Source organism: Mustelus asterias, chromosome 29, assembly GCF_964213995.1.
Source record: "Mustelus asterias chromosome 29, sMusAst1.hap1.1, whole genome shotgun sequence".
Lineage (NCBI taxonomy): Eukaryota > Metazoa > Chordata > Chondrichthyes > Carcharhiniformes > Triakidae > Mustelus > Mustelus asterias.
The window spans coordinates 23,873,773-23,885,271 of record NC_135829.1 but is presented as its reverse complement, the minus strand read 5'-3'; positions in this window follow the sequence as shown (position 1 = coordinate 23,885,271).

Below are 11,499 nucleotides of genomic sequence, written 5' to 3'. Positions count from 1 at the left end.
AATGGATGAGGAGGCATTCGCGGCCTGCACACTCCAGTTGCTTCATCTGGTTGGACATCCACCAACAGATGTCAACACATGACCTCCCTGGACACACTCCCCCATTGGTCATCCATCACCACAAGTGCCCTGACCAATCCAAAAGCAAATACTCTCCTCACCACCCTATTGGCTGCTTCCTGACTGTCAGTCTTTCTCCTCACATCCAACATTTTTCATAGAAATCATAGAAACCCTTCAGTACAGAAAGAGGCCATTCGGCCCATCGAGTCTGCACCGACCACAATCCCACCCAGGCCCTACCCCCATATCCCTACATATTTACCCACTAATCCCTCTAACCTACGCATCCCAGGACACTTAAGGGCAATTTTTAGCATGGCCAATCAACCGAACCCACACATCTTTGGACTGTGGGAGGAAACCGGAGCACCCGGAGGAAACCCACGCAGACACGAGGAGAATGTGCAAACGCCACACAGACAGTGACCCAAGCCGGGAATCGAACCCAGGTCCCTGGAGCTGTGAAGCAGCAGTGCTAACCACTGTGCTACCGTGCCGCTAATTTTTCTAACTAATCAACAAGCGAAAAAGGTTTTTTGAAAATTTTGTAAAAAGCAGAGGTTTTTATTTTACCGATGAGCTTTCTTCCAGATGTTGCTGACAGTTTCGTCCTGGAGATGAATCTATAATTTCTGGAGAAGAATTCTAGAGGATTGGGGACTCTCACTGTGCCATTTCCCACAATAAACACCAGAACAACTCGATGCCAATTCTCCCCGGATTGGTGCTCCCTTCTCTTGGTAAATGTTGCTTTTACTTTTCTGAAGAAATGTGTTGCTTTTCTTTGCACCGCGGAACTAAATTAGGTTTCAGCTGTTACCAAGTTGGTGAGATCCAGGGTTGAGAACAGAACCCCCTTTACCATTTGTTAGTTCTGCAAGTTGTTAAACTCTGTCAGATGTTACAGAAGAGGTAGGACTTGCTTTGATGTTGGCTGAAATTTTCCAACCTCGCCCAGGGCTGGGGTTCTCCAGTCCCGCTGCTGTGAAGGAAGATTTGGCTGAGCGCCAAATTCTCCATCCTCACTGGCAGTGATGTTGGGACGAATGAGATCGGGGAATTTGGCCGTTGCTGCTATTCATTGCTACTGCTTTCTAATCTAATCGAACGTTCAGAGAATCATAGAATTCCTACAGCGCAGAATGAGGCCATTCGGCCCATCAAGACTGCACTGACAACAATCCCACCTCGGCCTTATCCCTGGACCTCCACACATTTACCCCACTAATCACTATAACCAAAGCATCCCAGGACACTAAGGGGCAATTCAGCATGGCCAATACACCTAACCTGCACATCTTTGGACTGTGGGAGGAAACCGGAGCACCCGGAGGAAACCCACGCAGACACGGGGAGAACGTGCAACTCCACACAAACAGTGACCCGAGCCGGGAATTGAACCCGGGTCCCTGGAGCTGTAAGAAAGCAGTGCTAACCACTGTGCCACCATGCCACCCATGTTGATGAAGCTTTGCTTCTTTATGACAGATTTGAGAAAGTTGGCATTGTTAAACTATTTATTAGGACTTATTTACAAAGCCTCAGGGTAAACATGTGGTATACAGCACACAGTCAACTCCTTGTCCAGCTCTCGTGGAACCTCTCAGTCATCTGACTACTGATGTCACAGTTACCTCATTAACAGCATCACGGTGTCATTAACATATCCATTAACCCATTACTTTACAGAGTGTTCTGTTCAGAGGTCTCTGGGCACGATGGCCAGTGGAGATCTTCCAGGTCAGGTTTTAGTTACCACACATGCTAATTAAAGTGTCTTGATGCAGATGTTACAGCATTCCACTGCTGGATTCTGAGCAGCAGTCTAAAAGACAGGGTTTTCATTGCGATGCAGACTATAGTTGGGTCAGGTGACCCAGGAATTGGATCGGAGGCAGCCACATGGGGAGATGGGCTGATTAAAAGGCCTTTCTCAATGCTGTGGGACTTTATCCATGAAAAGCTGAGGCTCCCCGGCCCTCACTCCTCACAAGCCCCCAATCCCCTCTCCACTCCCCCCACACACACTCGCCATTCCACACCAAAGGGGAGGAGAGTGCAGAATTATGGTATTGAGGTAAAGGATCAGCCATGATCGTGTTGTATGGCGGAGCAGGCTCAAAGGGCCGAATGGCCTACTCCTGCACCTATCTTCTATGTTTCTATGTCATCTCATGCCCCAATGCCAGACAATGCCCAACCCCTGGCCTCTCATGCTCTTAACGCCAAGCTATGGCATTTCCATACTCGTTGACCCACTATACTCTGTATAGAGCCTGTGGCAACAGGATGTGGAAAGAAAAGCTTTAGAAAAGCAGTCACTCATTCATTATTTTCCACAGTGTTAAAAACGTCCTTTTATTACATTGCACTAAAAGTGTCAATCATCCAGACTCTGTTTAAACACAAGGAAAAACATTATTTAATTGGCAGCTCTCGCTCTCTGATCTCTACTGTCAATTGCAACAATATTTACTTACACACGGTTTCAAGTGGTTGTAGGTTCTGCGAGCGATACTTAACAGAGTCTGGATGATTGACACCTTTATAGTCCTGTAGAGGTTAATTGGGGTGTTCAAAATGAGTTCTGATGCAGCTTTTTAAGTTAATTTGTGGGACATGGGCATCGCTGGCTGGCCAGCATTTATTGTCCATCGATAAACTCAAAACATTGTGGATGCTGGAATCTGAAACAAAAACAGAAAAATGCTGGAAAATCTCAGCAGGTCGAACAGCATCTGTCAGGAGAGAGAATAGACCCAACGTTTTGAGGCTAGATGACCCTTTGTCAGAGCCCATTTATTGCCCATCTCCAGTTTCCCGAGGGCAGTTGAGAGTCAACCACATTACTATAGGTCTGGAGTCACATGGAGGCCAGACCAGGTAAGAACAGCAGATTTCCTTCCCTAAAGGACATGAGTGAACCAGATGGGTTTCCCAGACAATCGACAATGGTTTCATGGTCATCAGTAGATTCTTAATTCAGGTTTTTTACTGAATTCAAATTCCACCATCTGCCATGGTGGGATTTGAACCCAAGTTCCCAGAACATTAACTGAGTTTCTGGATTAATAGTCGAGCGATAATACCAATGGGCCATTGCCCTCCCTAAAGAGAGAAACATTATTTCCAGGGAAACAATGTTTGGTAACTAGAGGGCACAGATTTAAGGTAATTGATCCCGAATAAAAATGTGGAGTTTCTTTCTCTACAGTGTTGCATTGCTAAAATCTGAAACGTTTCCCAAAAGGGAGGTGGAAGTACATTCAGTAATCATTTTTGAAAGGGAATTGGATAAATACTTTGTGGCCAGATGCTCAACAGTAACAGCAACAATGAGAATAGTTAAGAACTATAATCAAGCACGCTGGGAATTTTGGCCAAGCTGAATTAAAACTCAGATGTAGGTCTGAGAAGGCTGAAGAGCATCCTTTCTGGATGTATCACTGCTTGGGATGGCTCCTGCTCTGCCCAAGATCACAAGAAACTACAAAGAGTTATGAATGAAATTCAGTCCATCACTCAAATCAGCCTCCCATCTATTGACTCCGTCTACACTTCCCACTGCCTCGGAAAAGCAACCAACAAAATCAAGATCCCATGCACCCTGGACATACTCTCTTCCACCTTCTTCCGTCGGGAAAAAGGTACAAAAGTCTGAGGTCATGTACCAATGGACTCAAGAACAGCTTCTTCCCTGCTGCCATCGGACTTTTGAATGGACCTACCATATATTAAGTTGATCTTTCTCTACACCCAAGCTATGACTGTAATATGCTGCACCCTCTCCTTTCCTTCTCCCCTATGTACTCTATGAATGGTATGTTTTGCCTGTATAAGGCACAAGAAACAATACTTTTCACTCTATCCCAATGCGTGTTTCAATAATAACTCAAATCACCTCAAATAGTCGTGACCTGTCTTGTGGGATGTGACCTGACACTTCCTGTGTGAGCCAAATAAGGATGGTTGGTTGGACGAGTTCCAGACATACTGGCACCCTTCATTCTGACCTTATTCCGTATATGATGATTTACATACAACTTGGTGTAAACAGTTTACGAGTTGGCTATAATCAATGCTCATCTGGCAATAAGGAGACTTCAGTTACAAGCAATAAAAGAACTAACTTCACAAAGTAAATCAAAGAAAAGGGTTTCATCAAGAAACTTCATTACATGAGCATTCTGGCCATTCTCTGGGTCATACAAGCTCCCACAATTCCCATCTGCTTTCTATTCATACCAGATCAGCTGGTCAGCTGACCCTCGCAACATGTTACCAGTGGTTGCTTTATAACAGATTCCAATGTTATTATTGGCTACATTATAACAATCAAACATTGTGATCAGTTGGTATCAGGTGGTATCATTGGCTGAGTGCCAGAGAACGTTCTGGAAGAATGGGCAAAGTTTACGATAAATGATTTACTTTGAGTTTTTATTCCTCAGCAGAAACTCAAGAATCACATTTGCGACATGTGCCCTGAAGATCATCTTCAGAGAAGAACCAAGGACATGAGGAAGATCCATTCCCAAGGACAGACCTGGCCATCTCGCTGGAGCGGGTAGTGTTTGTTATCAGTCAAAAACTTCAAGTTAAAATGAGTTTGAATTGAAGTTAAATGAGTTAAATTTAAGGTTGAATTTAGATGAATTGAGTTGAGTAAGTTAAAGTATGTGGTGGAACTAATGTAGATTTATGTTGAATATTGGTCCTGAAATATTAATTGAAGAAAAAGGTTTTGTTGAAGTGTAATCTGAGTCCACTCTGTTTTTTGCTGGGCACACAAGGGGAAAATACCTGGGTGGGTAAAAGGTTTAAGTATTCCAGTCGGATAGCAAGATGAAAATGGGCAGTGCTATGGGGAAAGAGGAAGGGGAGTGGGATTAATTGGATCGCTCTTTCCAAGAGCCAGCAGAGTGGACTGAATGGTCTCCTAGGAATCAATGAAGTTCTATCATTGACAATGTGCTTTAAATAAACCAAAATGCCAAAGTGTAAATTACTTCGGGTCAGTTTGAAGTTGTTTGTACTTATGGCTGGCATAGCGACATGGTGGCACATTGGTTGGCACTGCTGCCTCACAGTGCCAGGCTTCAATTCTAGCCTTGGGTGGTTGTGTGGAGTTTGCACGTCCTCCCAATGTCTGCAGCCTCAGTCGCAATGAAAATGTTTGATTTCTGAGAGGATTCAGTAAGTGAATCACCAGTGGCTGCAGATGTTGCTGGTTAGGATTCAATGATTGTGATTCGCTGGTTGAATCATAGAATTCCAACAGTGCAGAAGGAGGCCATTCGGCCCATCGAGCCTGCATCAACTCTCCGACAGAGAGGTTTCCTCCGGGTGCTCCAGTTTTCTCCCACACTAAAAAATATGTGCAGGTGAGGAGGATTGGCTATGCTAAATTGTCCCTTAGAATCATAGAACCCTACAGTGCAGAAGGAGGCCTTTTGGCCCATCAAGTCTGCACCGACAACAATTCTACCCAGGTCCTATCTACGTACCCCTCTATATTTACTCTAGCTAGTCCCCCTGACACTAAGAGGCAATTTAACACGGCCAATGCACCTAACCAGCACGTCTTTCTGACTGTGGGAGGAAACCGGAGCACCCGGAGGAAACCCACGCAGACACGGGGAGAATGTCCAGACTCCACACAGACAGTGGCCCAAGCCGGGAATCGAACCCGGGTCCCTGGAGCTGTGAGGCAGCAGTGCTAACCACTGTGCCATTGTGCCACTATGGCATCCTTAGTGTCCCAAGATGTGTAGATTAGGGGGATAGCAGGTCAATGTGTGGGGTTATGGGGATAGGGCGAGGATGGACCTGGGTAAGATGCTCTGTCGGAGAGTCAGTGCAGGCTTGATGGGCCGAATGGCCTCCTTCTACACTGCCGGGATTCTATGATTCAACCTGCAAAATCTGCAGCCTCGTGTGATTCACTGACTGAATCCTCTCAGAAATCATGCGCTTCCATTGCGACTGAGGCTGCAGGAGCCTGTGTTCCGAATGCTGCCTGTCGACTCACTCTGACTAATTGTCCTGGGTGTGTGCTGGGGGCTGCAACAGGGGCGATATTGTTACTGGTTCCAAGGAGTTACACAGCTGTTTCTGCGGGCGAGACCATGAATTGCTCGCTGTTTATAAGCATGACACATGACAAAGTGGCTGCGAATCTCACTTTACATCTGCGACAAATTCCAGCTCGATGCAGCAGGATATTTTAGCCGTGAGTTTAGAATTCGATTTGCATTTTAAAAACATGTTGTATCTTGAATCTCTAATCCCTCCCCCCCCCAAAAAAAAACCCAATCACTTTGAGAATCATATCAACTTGATGTCCTCTCTGGCCTTGCCATTTACACCTTTCAGAGCAAGCTCTCTGCTGGGCTCTGCAGTAAGAAGTCTAACAACACCAGGTTAAAGTCCAACAGGTTTATTTGGTAGCAAACGCCACTAGCTTTCGAAGCGCTGCTCCTTCGTTTCCACTCCATCTGACGAAGGAGCAGGGCTCCGAAAGCAAGTGGCGTTTGCTACCAAATAAACCTGTTGGACTTTAACCTGGTGTTGTTAGACTTCTTACTGTGTTTACCCCAGTCCAATGCCGGCATTTCCACATCAGGGCTCTGCAGTCACCAGATTTCCTTGGGTACTGAAGGGGGAATCATTCCCAGAGATCAGCATCGGAGCATCTCCAGGTAAAGAAAGCAGGAGTAAACATTGGAAGAGTAATTAATGATTGGGAAAGAAATGTGAAAAGTTTGACTGTAACAGTGATGGTTAATTTAACACAGCCTATTTTAATCAGGGTAAAGATTACAGATGGTGACAGTGTTACAGTGAAGCCGTTACAGTGTCAGGTGGAGAATACAACTGAGAATTAGATAGAATCATAGAATCCCTACAGGAGGCCATTCAGCCCATCGAGCCTGCACCGCCAGGCCCTATCCACATCCCCCCACGTATTTACCTTGCTAATCCCCCTGACCTTAGGGGCAATTTAGCATGGCCAATCCCACCGAACCCGCACATCTTTGGAGTGTGGGAGGAAACCGGAGAACCCGGAGGAAACCCACGCAGACACAGGGAGGACGTGCAAACTCCACACATCAGTGACCCAAGGCCAGAATTGAACCCTGGTGTTGTGAGGTGGCAATGCTAACCACTGTGTCATCCATAGAATCCAGAAGGTTCTGAGGGGAATTGAAAATAGATAAGAGAAGAAAAGACAGAATTTGAGAAGAGACGAGCAGCTAATATAAGAGGAAGTTCAAAAGTCTGAGGAATATAAACAGTAAAAGGAGGCGTGCGCTAATTAGGGACCTGAAAGCGGACTTTCATACGGAGACAGGAAGCATGGCTGAAGTATGAAATGAATATTTTCCATCTGTCTTTCCTGAGGCCATGCTGAAAGAGGTTAGAAATTATAAAGAGGAGGTATTAGGTAGATTGGATAAATAAGTCACCAGGACCAGCCAAGATGCATCCACAGATACTGAGGGGAGTGAGAGTGGAAATTGCTGCCACAATTCTCCAGTCTTCCTTAGACTCAGGGGTGGTGCCAGAGGACTCAGAAAATGCTAATGTTCAAAAAAGCGCATCAGGATACACTTGGCAACTACATGTCAATCAGTTTAACCTCAGTGGTGGGGAAACTTCTAGAAACAATATTTTGGGACAGAATTAACAAGCATTGGGGCGGCACAGTAGCACAGTGGTTAGCACTGCTGCTTCACAGCTCCAGGGACCTGGGTTCAATTCCCAGTTCGGGTCACTGTCTGTGTGGAGTTTGCACAATCTCCCCGTGTCTGCGTGGGTTTCCTCCGGGTGCTCCGGTTTTCTCCCACAGTCCAAAGATGTGCGGGTTAGGTTAATTGGCCATGTTAAATTGCCCCTTAGTGTCCCAGGATGCATAGGTTAGAGGGATTAGCGGGTAAAATATGGAGGGATATGGGGATAGGGCCTGGGTGGGGTTGTGGTCGGGATGTGGGCATCGCTGGCTATTACTGTCCATCCCTAATTGCCCTTGGCCTGACTAGCTTGCTGGGCCGTTTCAGAGGGCATTCAAGGGTCAACCACATTGTGTGGCTCTGGAGTCACATGGAGTTCCAGGATTTTGTCCCAGTGACAGTGAAAGTACGGCGATATATTTCCAAGTCAGGATGGTGAGTGGCTTGGAGGGGAACTTGCAGAGTGTGGTTTGGATCTGGAATGCGCTTTTTGAGAGTGTGGTGGAGACAGATTCACACAGTGAGTGGTTAGGATCTGGAATGCACTGTCTGAGAGTGTGGTGGAGACAGACTTACACAGTGAGTGGTTAGGATCTGGAATGTACTGTCTGAGAGTGTGGTGGAGACAGATTCACGCAGTGAGTGGTTAGGATCTGGAATGTACTGTCTGAGAGTGTGGTGGAGACAGATTCACACAGCGAGTGGTTAGGATCTGGAATGTACTGTCTGAGAGTGTGGTGGAGGTAGATTCACACAGCGAGTGGTTAGGATCTAGAATGCACTGTCTGAGAGTGCGGTGGAGACAGATTCACACAGCGAGTGGTTAGGATCTGGAATGCACTGTCTGAGAGTGTGGTGGAGACAGATTCACACAGCGAGTGGTTAGGATCTAGAATGCACTGTCTGAGAGTGCGGTGGAGACAGATTCACACAGCGAGTGGTTAGGATCTAGAATGCACTGTCTGAGAGTGTGGTGGAGACAGATTCACACAGCGAGTGGTTAGGATCTGGAATGCACTGTCTGAGAGTGTGTTGGAGACAGATTCACACAGCGAGTGGTTAGGATCTGGAATGCACTGTCTGAGAGTGTGGTGGAGACAGATTCACACAGCGAGTGGTTAGGATCTGGAATGCACTGTCTGAGAGTGTGGTGGAGACAGATTCAAATGTGGCTTAGTAATGGAAATTGAAACATTTTCTGAAGAGGGAAAATGGCAAGGCTGCAGGGATAGGGAAGAGGCATGGAACTAGATGAGCTAGCATGGATGCAATGGGCTGAATGGCCTCCTGCTTTGTTGTAACCACATTGAGATACTGCTGAGTAAACTGAGGGTTAATGTTCAAGGTTGTGAGTGTGTCGAGTCCATTAGCAATGATGGATGCATCGCAATTCCGGGATTCCTGACTCCATTCCCAGGCTGTGTGATTTTTGGGAGTGCCTCTAAAGGATGGGAGTGCTTCCTGTTAGAAGCCCACACCTGGCACTCCTCCGATTACTGGGATTGATATGTCCTACTCCTCTACAATTTTCATTGAGTCAAATCAGGTTTTAGATTTGTGATTCACGGCCCATTAGAGGAAAATACAAAAGGACCCCTCATTCCCCTCTGCCAGTCTCTGTCCTTTCACCCACCCTCTATGTTCCTTCATGCCCCATGCCAGGTCAAAACACTTACATTCCCACTGACCCACTTTACACTTTCTACAACTAACAAACACCACAGTGTAAAGTGTATGTCTAAAAACAATTTTGAAAAAATGTAACTGTTTCCAGTTTTAAAAAAAATGTCTGGACAGCAAACTAATAAAAATGTCAATAACCTATGATTCTAATCCAGAAACTGCAAAGTTTCAAAAACTACAAATCACAAACACTTGAAACTACTCACCTATGTCAACAAACATTGTGAAATTGATCTCAGTGATCAGAGAGCTTGAGTTGTCAATCTAACAATGTTTGCTCTGGGATGTTGTGGTTCTGTTATTCTAATAGCTGTCTGGGCTCTCAGCTAAGTGTACATAATGAGACTTTAAAAAAGTATATTTTATAATATTCACCATCTCAATCTGTTGTGTAATCCTATTTCCATTTCATCAGTAATCTTTTCATTATTCCAGACTGGCAACTTATCAACATTAAATCTCACTGTCACTTTTTGAAAAATATATGGCGGCACGGTAGCACAGTGGTTAGCACTGCTGCTTCACAGCGCCAGGGTCCCGGGTTCGATTCCCGGCTCGGGTCACTGTCTGTGTGGAGTTTGCACATTCTCCTCGTGTCTGCGTGGGTTTCCTCCGGGTGCTCCGGTTTCCTCCCACAGTCCAAAGATGTGCGGGTTAGGTTGATTGGCCAGGTTAAAAAAATTGCCCCTTAGAGTCCTGGGATGCGTAGGTTAGAGGGATTAGCGGGTAAAATATGTGGGCCTGGGTGGGATTGTGGTCGGTGCAGACTCGATGGGCCGAATGGCCTCCTTCTGCACTGTAGGGTTTCTATGATTCTATATAACTTCCTCTTTAATATTAATACATAAACTAGTTTCCCCTCACAGTCCTCCCCTGCGATAACCCTATAGTTCTCCCTTCATTTGCAAATAGGCAAAACACTAGTGAGGCATCTCTACTATTACTCATTATTATGAAAGGAAAAGAAAGACTTGCATTTATATGGCACGTTTCGTTACCTCAGGCTGTCCCAAAAGTGCTCTAGACCCAATGAAGTATTTCTGAAGTGTAGTCACCTGTTTTTCTATTGGACAATTTATGCACAGCAAGCTCACACAATCAGTGATGTGATGATAATGACCAGATGTTCTTTGGTGATGGTTCAGGCATAAATATTGGACAGGGGACCAGGAGAGAATAGCTCTCTTCAAATTGGGTCACAGAATTGGGCACTGTAACATACAGAGGGATCTGGGCGTGCAGGTCCACAGTTCCCTAAAAGTGGCAACACAGGTGGCCAAGGTGCTTAAGAAGGCATATGGCATTGAGTACAAGAGTTGGCAAATCATGTTGCAGCTATATAAAACTTTGGTTAGGCCACATTTGGAGTATTGCGTGCAGATCTGTTCATCACACTACCAGAAGGACGTGGAAGGTTTGGACAGAGTGTAAAGAAGGTTCACCAGGATGTTGCCTGGTCTCAAGGGTGTTGGCTATGAGGAGAGGTTGAATAAACTAGGATTGTTTTCACTGGAAAGACGGAGGCTGAGGGAGACCTGATAGAGGTCTACAAAATTATGGGAGGCACAGACAGGGTGGATAGTCAGAGGCTTTTTCTTTCCAATTTCTTCCCAATTATAAGGGGACACAGGTTCAAGGCGAGAGGGGGAAAGTTTAAGGGAGATATGCGGGGAGGGGGGTGTTTTTCATGCAGAGAGTGGTGGGTGCCTGGAACGCGCTGCCAGAGGAGGTGGTGGAAGCAAAGCATATTAGCAACATTTAAGAGGCATCTGGATGGGTACATGAATAGGGAGGGAATAAGGGGATAGGGTCCGAGCAAGGGCAGAAGGCTTTTTTTTTAGTTTAGTTAGGGCATCATGATCGGCAAGGGCTTGGAGGGCCGAAGGGCCTGTTCCTGTGCTGTACTTTTCTTTGTTCTTTGAATCTTTTACATCTGTGTTATGATGGGGGGGGGGGGGGGGGGGGGGGCGGTTGGTAGTTGAACGGCAAACTGAACTCCTTTATTTTTCTCACTGTTTGT